The sequence below is a fragment of the Mytilus galloprovincialis genome, chromosome 5, assembly GCF_965363235.1.
Source record: "Mytilus galloprovincialis chromosome 5, xbMytGall1.hap1.1, whole genome shotgun sequence".
Lineage (NCBI taxonomy): Eukaryota > Metazoa > Mollusca > Bivalvia > Mytilida > Mytilidae > Mytilus > Mytilus galloprovincialis.
The window spans coordinates 101,801,975-101,813,189 of NC_134842.1; the positions used below are offsets into that span (position 1 = coordinate 101,801,975).

Here is an 11,215-nt window from a genome sequence, read left to right on the forward strand (position 1 = left end):
ATTATTCTCTATTTTTCTTTTCATCATTAGGCTGTGGTATTGGACCATTATTCTCTATTCTTCTTTCAATCATTAGGTTGTTGTATTGGACCATTATTCTCTATTCTTCTTTCAATCATTAGGTTGTGGTATTGGACCATTATTCTCTATTTTTCTTTTCATCATTAGGTTGTGGTATTGGACCATTATTCTCTATTTTTCTTTTCATCATTAGGTTGTGGTATTGGACCATTATTCTCTATTCTTCTTTCAATCATTAGGTTGTTGTATTGGACCATTATTCTCTATTCTTCTTTCAATCATTAGGTTGTGGTATTGGACCATTATTCTCTATTTTTCTTTTCATCATTAGGTTGTGGTATTGGACCATTATTCTCTATTCTTCTTTCAATCATTAGGTTGTTGTATTGGACCATTATTCTCTATTCTTCTTTCAATCATTAGGTTGTGGTATTGGACCATTATTCTCTATTCTTCTTTTCATCATCAGGTTGTGGTATTGGACCATTATTCTCTATTCTTCTTTCAATCATTAGGTTGTGGTATTGGACCATTATTCTCTATTCTTCTTTCAATCATTAGGTTGTTGTATTGGACCATTATTCTCTATTCTTCTTTCAATCATAAGGTTGTGGTATTGGACCATTATTCTCTATTCTTCTTTCAATCATTAGGTTGTGGTATTGGACCATTATTCTCTATTCTTCTTTTCATCATTAGGTTGTGGTATTGGACCATTATTCTCTATTCTTCTTTCAATCATCAGGTTGTGGTATTGGACCATTATTCTCTATTCTTCTTTTCATCATTAGGTTGTGGTATTGGACCATTAATCTCTATTCTTCTTTCAATCATTAGGTTGTGGTATTGGACCATTATTCTCTATTCTTCTTTCAATCATTAGGTTGTGGTATTGGACCATTATTCTCTATTCTTCTTTCAATCATTAGGTTGTGGTATTGGACCATTATTCTCTATTCTTCTTTCAATCATTAGGTTGTGGTATTGGACCATTATTCTCTATTCTTCTTTCAATCATTAGGTTGTGGTATTGGACCATTATTCTCTATTTTTCTTTTCATCATTAGGTTGTGGTATTGGACCATTATTCTCTATTCTTCTTTCAATCATTAGGTTGTTGTATTGGACCATTATTCTCTATTCTTCTTTCAATCATTAGGTTGTGGTATTGGACCATTATTCTCTATTCTTCTTTTCATCATTAGGTTGTGGTATTGGACCATTATTCTCTATTCTTCTTTTCATCATTAGGTTGTGGTATTGGACCATTATTCTCTATTCTTCTTTCAATCATTAGGTTGTGGTATTGGACCATTATTCTCTATTCTTCTTTAAATCATCAGGTTGTAGTATTGGACCATTATTCTCTATTCTTCTTTCAATCATTAGGTTGTGGTATTGGACCATTATTCTCTATTCTTCTTTCAATCATTAGGTTGTGGTATTGGACCATTATTCTCTATTCTTCTTTTCATCATTAGGTTGTGGTATTGGACCATTATTCTCTATTCTTCTTTCAATCATTAGGTTGTGGTATTGGACCATTATTCTCTATTCTTCTTTCAATCATTAGGTTGTGGTATTGAACCATTATTCTCTATTCTTCTTTCAATCATTAGGTTGTGGTATTGGACCATTATTCTCTATTCTTCTTTCAATCATTAGGTTGTGGTATTGGACCATTATTCTCTATTCTTCTTTCAATCATTAGGTTGTGGTATTGAACCATTATTCTCTATTCTTCTTTTCATCATTAGGTTGTGGTATTGGACCATTTTTCTCTATTCTTCTTTCAATCATTAGGTTGTGGTATTGGACCATTATTCTCTTTTCTTGTTTCAATCATTAGGTTGTGGTATTGGACCATTATTCTCTATTCTTCTTTCAATCATTAGGTTGTGGTATTGGACCATTATTCTCTATTCTGTAAACTCCAATCATGCTCTCATCTACTACAGTGGTGGATCCAGGAGGGTCTGGGGGTTGGAACTCCCCCTTTTTGTTGACGATCAATGCATTTGAATGGGGACTTATAGCTGGAAACCCTTTGTCCTAGTTTGGAACCCCCCTTTTTAAGACTGGATCCGCCCCTGTACTATTTGGATATATATTGATTAAAGTTTGCTTAACGTCCAGTAATAAAACAAAATCAGAACGAGTACAACTTAATAATGAATGCTTCAAATTTGCGTCTGGCGCAAACATAAAATTCCAATCCTCGTATCTATGATGAATTTATTTACAACCACTGGGTCGATGACACTGCTAGTGGAGTTTTTATTCCCCGAGGATATCTCCAGCCCAGTAGTCAGCACTTCTGTTTTGACATGAATTATCATTGATATGGTCATAATCGTAAATTATTTTTTTACATTTTGCTTTGAATTCTTAAAATACTGAGGCTTTTCTTCCTCAGGAATAGATAACCTTAGCTGTATTTGGCAAAACTCTTAGGAGTTTTTGGTCTTCAATGCTCTTCAGCTTCGTTCTTTGTTTTCGCCTTTTTAACACTTGTCGATTCGAGCGTCACTGATGAGTCGTTTGTAGAAAAAATGCGCGTCTGGCGCAAATATAAAAATTCAATCCTGTTATCTATGATGAGTTAATTTTGACCATTGTAATTTCCAACTTAAATCATGAGAGGAACACTAACTATGATATGAGCAACTCGTTAAGTATCACATGTTGAGAAGGAACTGCTTATTTTTTTGTTGCCCTGAACATGTATGAAACTGGACAGAAAGCGAATAACAGTCAATTCGCCTTTTCAGAATCTATAAGACTATGGAGTATATCATTGTTCGTACACAAAAAGAAAAATAATGTTACATCATTGGTCGAATTTACATTAGGACGTTTAAAACCAATCACAACGTTTTTGGTGTGCAATTTTTGAAAAAATTACCAGTATGCATTAGATTTTAAAACAGCGAAATAAAATTATACTTCCGGTACACTTAAGCTTAACCCGGTTTTTGTGTTGTTCCTGTGGTCAATTTTCAGTTTTCTGTGACATATTATGTTATTTCTGGTTTTATCCTTTCTCTAATTCACGTGTACCTTTTTGGGGATATGGTGTTAGGCTTTTTATTACTTATTATCTTTGGCGTTCAAAGTGTTTTAACTTCCCTTAAGAGTGTTTTTGTTTATACGAAACAGGCCTCAACAGCACACAATCATACATCTTGTTATCATTAAAGTTGTCCTTATATATTTTTTATATAGCTTGTCTGACAGTGTTGAACAATTTCTAACTATATATACACTTCGTAAAAAAAATGTCTCATTATCAGCATAATATTTTTTACCAAACATCTCATCTGTTACAGTCTGATGCTATCGCACCAATCTTAGTTTCAAGTTTCAAAACTGTTCCGGTGTAAATAATATATTCAATAAGCTTTATTTAGAGTCGGCAAGGTATACAAACAGAGACAAACATAAGCTCTAATGAGCTTTTAACCGACATATGAGACATTTTTAACAATACAACATTTATAACAATACAACACATAATATACATGCAATAAATCTCACAGTACACAAATGAAGCACTAAAAGCAGAATATAAGCATAAGCTAGGTATTAAAGTTAAAAGCATATAAAAGTGGTAACTAGGCATAAAATCTGGCAAAATGCATAGCATATAATGTGAGTTGGAAACTGGAGTGTTCCAGCAATCGCAAGCAAAAGGTCTGTCGCTTATTTACCCAATCGCCAATCCTCGGGTGACTCCGGTGTTACGGAAACGGCCGAGTTGTGACGAATGTTATTTACAAAAATGCTAAGTATTTAGGGGTAGGAACAGATCGGTTCGGAATGATAAAAATATTTCTCAAGAAAGCATAATCAATACGAACACTTTTTTTCTCGTTAACACTGTTTCATATTTTCACATTTTTAATGCTGACCATAGGTATGGGTTTGCACATATTAGAACGCCATACGGTGACCTATTTGAGGGGGCAGGACCTTTTTCGGGACGTCGGGATTAGGTGTTTTAAGCTCGGGATTTCGGGATTGAACCTCTCGGGATCCGGGATTTCTTTTTCGAATGTCGCGATTTAATTTAAGCCCGGGACCTCGGGATTTCATGTATTTAAGCCCGGGATTTCGGGATCAGGACCCCTCCTATCCCCACTCACCTATTGTTGCCAAAATCCATGTCATTTGAACTTTGATAGATAGACAAGAATATTAGATCTTTTTTACTATTTTATATAATGAGATTATTTCCTTTTCCCAATTGTACAGTTTCCCTTCCTACATGTTATGTTCGTTTGCTTCGAACAAAAGTTATAAGGGTCTGACTGGGGTTTACAGAGCAGAGAATAAAGAGAGGAAATACAGAACAAAGAACACTAAAAACATAAACAAAAATATAAAGAATAGAAAATAATTTAGTGATAAAATCTAAAGAATAGAGAAAGCAATTGCCTAAAATCTAAAGAATAATGAAATGACGACCCCTCCTTTTCCCTTTCCATGTAGATACTCAGGTACGTGTGTCCAATGTTACTCTTGTGTCCCTTATGTGTTCATAGTTAACAGCTTTTTATCATACGATAACTCTAATATCTTCTGAATTCCTTAGCTTACATCTTATAGGTATTTCACTGAGTTGTGTACCATGTATTAGAGACCGTGACTGTAGATGTGGATCTTACCGATCTTACAGCAATTCAACTCCTCACTGTCATGTTTTTGACAATAAAAGATGCTGTTACTGTGAAATTCCAATTGAATGTATACCTGGTGGCTTTCCCAACGGTTGTCCATCAAGGAGCTGTGATTGCGTTCCTGAGCATTCTCACCACCACTGCAGATGTCCACAGTAGAGGTAAATATTAACAAAACACAGGTCAAATTTGTGTATGTTCTGTTTTGTTTTGCTTTGTTTTTGTTTGTTTTTTTTCTTTTTACACACAGATTGTGTGCGGTTTGAATATATAGGCCTTATAACTTTCTTTATTCGAACATCACTGATGAGTTATTTGTAGACGAAATGCTCGTCTGGCGTACAAAATTGTCAGTCTGGTATGTTTGATGAGTATAAATAAGAAGGTGAGGTACGAGTGCAAATTGGACAACTCTCCATCCAAGTCAAATATGTTAAAAGTACACTACTTTGCGTCTTGGTTCACTCGATATCGTTAACTTGTCAATTTTATCATTGATTCAAGGACAATATTTGTAAACATAAATCAATGTGCAGACATCTTATACGTTCAGTTATTTCACATCCCATCTTTTATGGTAACATTCCATGCAAAGCACAAAAATATCGACATTCACCTCGAAAGCTTACAAAACCTTTAAACAGACTTATTCAGAAAGAATATAGATGCGATACTGTTTTCGGGTCATTAAACATTGCATTTTTTTGGATTAATACTGATTATTTACCTATTACTTTCTATTAGGAAACCCCACTCACACCCATAATGATACGACTCACTCGGAAAGAATACTGATGATAAAAAAAAAAACATTCGTCACAACTCGGCCAATTCCGTACCTCATCTAAGGATAGAAGGAGAGTAGCGGAATCACCCGAGGTTTGCCGATTGGATGAAACACGACTATTATGGGGCATATTGTTGTACTATCGTCACTTGTCCATCCATGTCTACAGTTCTCAACTGTGTTCTTCAACAATGGGTAAAACTATACCGTGAAAAGCAGTATAATAGGTCTGGACCTGACAATTTATATCAAATTAGAAGATGTGGTATGAAGGCCAATGAAACAAATCTTCTCCAGAGACCAAACGGCATAGGAGTTAACAATTATAGGTCCCGTATACGGCCTTCAACAAAGAACACTGATGAAAGCACACTATTTCTACCTAACACAGGAACTGAAAACAAGCTTATGTTCAGGAAAAGTACAGTGTTGTACATTAGACAACAAACAACACAAAAGGGAGTTTGTTAAAAGATTAATGCAAAAATTTTATGACTATATTTTATATTTTGTTCTTCATATTTCTTTATTCTTTGGTAGGAGATGATAACATGGAGAAGAACTGCAAAAACCAACAAGGCGTTTTTTACTTCTACAATAAAGTATTAAATATAAAACTATTTTGTTTATTCTTGACTGGCATTAGAAAGTATAAGGCTTCTAAAAGAACATCAACTGACCTGTTAAATTTTAACGAAAATAGAAGCGACATTAATAATAGACCATTTTCATATTACCTACTTTTGACTCCGGGATATATACATGTATTTTTCGACAGTTTACCTTCTCTGTGGTAGGAAATCCGGGTCAAGCAAGAGCAACGTAAATAAGTAAATTCTAGATTTTAATAGGTACATTTTGAGAGAAAGTTTAGTGTTTAATGCTTTATATACATAACTAAATCACCAGAAAGCAGTAAATTTTCCCTCTCAAATTGCACCGTTTATATATTTTTGAATTTACCTTCCGGTTGCTCATTATTGACTGAGTAATCGTACCAGGATGTTTTAAGCCCCAGTCCCACTAGACCACGATCGCACCACGCTCACAGCGATCTAAAATCATTTCAGATCGTGGTGAGGTCGCGGCATGAAAATGTAAATGTTCGTTGCTTTCACGATGCTACTACGTCCTCATTACGTATACGCTTCAACAACGACCCCGCTACAATTATACCACGTTCTCATTGCACTTATTCTGCGACATCACTACGCTTATCAAGATCTTTCTACGCTCGTCACGTTCTCACTACGACAATACCACGAGTTATCTGATTGCAACACAATCTTACCACGCTTCTCCTGCGATTATAGCACGTTCTAACCACGATTATACTACGTTCATTCCGCGATCTTACTACATTCTCAGCAATTACGTGAACATTGTCTTCCATATCAATACAGTTCAATTCCTTCTATTTTTTATTAAAACGCAGATTTCTCGGAAACAATACAGTCATGCCACCAAAATCTACTAGATGACGGGCATGGGCGTAGTTGTAGGGGTTGATGTAGATGCAGAGGGAGCTCTGATAGTAACGAATCCTGATCAAGCAGATGTGTCGAAACGACCAATCCAACCTTTCAGTAAACGATAGCAGAGATGACACAGATGTGTCAATAGATATAGGAAGATGTGGTATGAGTGCCAATGAGACAACTCTCCATCCAAATAACAATTTATAAAAGTAAACCATATAGTTCAAGGTACGGCCTTCAACACGGAGCAAGTTATAAAGGGCCCAAAAAATTAGTAATGTAAAATCATTCAAACGGGAAAAACAACGGTTTAAGCTGGGGTCAAACATTCACGATTTTTACTGCCGTCCTTGACATGACCATTCCCGATTAAAATTTGTAAAAAGTCTGATCAAAATCCTGTGAATCGTGGATGGAAGTTCAAACTTTAATTAAAATTTGTAAAACAAATAATTTAATTACGACAACAATCAGATATTGTTCAGGAAGCGTCGGTCTTCAACCATTTCCAAGCGAATTTATCCCGATAATCCCGTTCTCAATACGCTTCTTATCCAATTTGTATCTTTTGTCTAGTTAACTTCGACCGAGTCTGTCACGACGGAGTCCCGATTCTACCGAATGTAATCCAACAGAGATCAGACAGTGACCAGACAGTGAACCGACGCTGACTGTCGGCATACTCGGGATGATCAGGTACTGTCGGAACGTAATCCTATCACGGTCCGCTCTATCGCATTGTAAACGGCTTTGTCTGGTATCAGTCGTACTGTATTCTGTAATTTTCGGGATTCTGACGTTGGTTTCATTGACGAATTTCGTATTAATAACGGGACTGTTCCGGAACGATTTCGGCAAAAACGGTTCGCAATCGACAAGATCTGGATGCAATCTGGACTCAATCGGCAGAAAAACAGCAAAGAAAAATTTCTCCAGATCATTCCCGTTCCACAGGACACCGTCCAGAATACACAGAACATTGTTAGGATTTTGATCCGATACAGCAAAATCTGTCACGACATTAGGCACGATTGTAATCCGACTAGACAGAATCGGATGAGTTTCACCGAAAGTTACGGGATGCACCTAACTGTCGGGGTGCTTCGCCGAACTATTCGGACCCTTCCCGACCCGAAGGAATCTGTTACGAACTAAAACGACTGCGTTCAGACAATGAAAGGACATTCCAGATAATTGAGGATAGTAATCCGACTCTTTCACTTTTCGTGTCGTATCGCTGTCTGATCTCAAACGGGAGCAATAATCGGCAATGTGTGAACCCCGCATTAATCTATATAAAAACGAGAAACACGTATGAACTACATAAACAAACGACAACTACTCTACATCAGATTCCTGAAATCTATATAAAAACGAAAAGCATGGTTGATCCGTTAGAGAAAATAGACAAGAGGTCCTAATTACATACAGACAAACAAAACCTGGAGAGATTTAATATATTTTGTGTGAAAATGGCAGTGAGAATGATGGTCGTAGTATGAACGTAGTCAGGTCGTAAGAAGAGCGTGATGAGGACGGCAAGGGCGTGCTAGAATCGCACTATGGTCGTGAACAGCGTGGTATAGTCGAAGTGGAAGCGTAGTTGGGTCGCGATGAGAACGTGATGGTCGTAGTGAGGTCGTAATAACGTCGCTGTGAGATCGCAGCGAAGTCTCTCCGAATAGAATCACGCTTTCGCTACACTCTCGCTACGATGGTACAGAGACCTATGCGATCTTAGTGCGCTCTCACTATGCTTCTTCTACGACCTGACTTCGTCACGACCGCACCACGATTGTTTTGAACATGTTCAAAGGTAAAGATTAGATTTGATTTTTTTATTTGACACACGAGCTTTACCTTGGAGAGACGTCCGTAATACGTGGAACAGTGTTCCTCTTTTTAAAATACCGTAATAACTTTTTCAAAAGATAAAACATCTGTAAATTAGTGAAAATTACATACACTTCACCAGTATCCAATTTGATGGCAATTTAACGGTGGTAGAGGACTACTAGACTCAAAAGTGTTTGCGTGTGTGTTGTTAGGGGTCAAACATCTGAAAGCGACATACCAAAAAGTCTTAATACCCTACACCCGGTGCCACGAACGGGAACAGGATTTACTAACCAAAATGTCATGAATGAATGACGGTCATGAATATTAGTGAAGTTATTTCTATGAAAACACTTACATGTAGTTATTATATCGTTTTAATTCTCCCTCGATCTCTTCATTCCAAATCTAATGTACTGCTGCCTTAAATTTAAATGGCTATAAACAAGACAAATGCCGAAATAGGACTAATTCCTCATAGTAAAATAATTTCTCTTGCGATGCATTTTTTTATTTTAATATTTCTTCCGTTTAATAAACGTAACAGCAACGTTAACTGTACACATACCAATGTGACTAATAATGTACATTAAAAAAAAACATGCATTAAAAATGCATAAAAATTCGGATGAGATAACATATAAAAGAATATATATATCTATACTTATACAGTCATATGTAAAAATTAAAATTGTATAAAGAAATACGTTTCGTGTATAAGTATGGTAAATAAATTATGGTTGTTAAGAAGGAGTGAGCTTACTATTAATATATCTTATAAAATTGCAGAGGTTTCTTAGTGTGTTTAGTTTTTTTTTTTGTTTTTTTTTTTTTTAATTATTAACATGGCGTTTTAGCGTTGGGATTCATTCTAAGTGGATCGCGGGACTCTCCACAAAGAGTTCTACCATTGTACTTCATTTATAAGTTTCGGTAGCTCCGACATGTATCACATAATGCAGGTATCCATGTTTCTTTATTTAGTGTAGGGTGGACCAAGCTCATCTGGTAGTGACACGAGATACGTAAGGACTGTGTTAATACCCTCAACTCATTTAAAATAGAGTCGGTCCAAGAGAGATAAGTAAGGACTGTGTTAATACCCTCAATTCATTTAGAATAGAGTCGGTCCAAGAGAGATAAGTAAGAACTGTGTTAATACCCTCAACTCATTTAGAATAGAGTCGGTCCAAGAGAGATACGTAAGGACTGTGTTTATACCCTCAACTCATTTAGAATAGAGTCGGTCCAAGAGAGATACGTAAGGACTGTGTTAATACCCTCAACTCATTTAGAATAGAGTCGGTCCAAGAGAGATACGTAAGGACTGTGTTAATACCCTCAACTCATTTAGAATAGAGTCGGTCCAAGAGAGATACGTAAGGACTGTGTTAATACCCTCAACTCATTTAGAATAGAGTCGGTCCAAGAGAGATACGTAAGGACTGTGTTTATACTCTCAACTCATTTAGAATAGAGTCGGTCCAAGAGAGATACGTAAGGACTGTGTTAATACCCTCAAATCATTTAGAATAGAGTCGGTCCAAGAGAGATAAGTCATATTAATGAAGAGACAAAAATTTGTTCTCGTTTTCGGGTCGGCCAATAAGCTACTGTCTATATAAATAACCAATAATAAGTGAAAACGCACCAAAGATACTAGGCTTATGCTTTGATACGCTTTAAAATTAATCTTAGTGCATGGAGTATTAGTATCTTCGGTCTTAAGATTTGTTGTGGTAAGAGCCCTTGAGATTTCAAAATTTAAAATTGTAGTTAAAAACAATAGTTCCATACGGCACCCCAATCATAAAATTATGAGTTTTAGCTTTCTAAAAGGCTTTGGGGTGTTTCGCTGTATCATACTTTTCAAAAGTAAAATGTGGTTGCTTACGAATTGGAAAGGAGTACATCCTTTGGGCACATACTCACACGTTTTGTAGTCTAAGCCTGCTTCAGAAAAGATCGGGCTAATGCCGCTACAAGGCAGCGCTCGCACCTGCAAAGTGGAAAGGGATTAATATAAGTTGTAATAATTTGTTTCTCAATCCACTATAAGAAATATGTTTAAACCAAACATATTTTCAAGTGCATTTAAAACTTCCCCTCATGTCATTTCTGTTGCTTTACTTCGGAGGTTAAAATGTAAAGCAACTTTTCTTATTGCAATAGAAGTCGAAACCGCGGTTGATGATTTAAAAATAATTCAGGTTATCTCTCCTTATCTGATAACCTATCAGATTCGTCAATTAAATTGTACTTTTTGCAATAAATCAAATTGGATTTGATTTCTGATTAGCTGACAACTATCATTGAATATTGATACTCTAAAAGATTAACCTGAAAGCGCTTCAATGTGGATTTCATTGGTCAGTCTCTTCTATATCAATTTAATTTTCCATATTCAAATAATG

At 36.0% G+C, this 11,215-nt stretch overlaps 1 long non-coding RNA gene across 2 annotated transcripts in view; it reads left to right on the forward strand.

Moving 5' to 3' along the window:
- LOC143076906 (uncharacterized) overlaps positions 1-6,104 on the forward strand; it is a 38,738-nt gene extending 32,634 nt beyond the window's left edge. For both annotated transcript variants that reach the window (XR_012978834.1, XR_012978833.1), the window contains exons 2-3: positions 4,630-4,861; positions 6,028-6,104. This is a non-coding gene — a long non-coding RNA (uncharacterized LOC143076906). The remainder of the gene's footprint in view (positions 1-4,629; positions 4,862-6,027) is intronic.
- Positions 6,105-11,215: the final 5,111 nt, after the last annotated feature.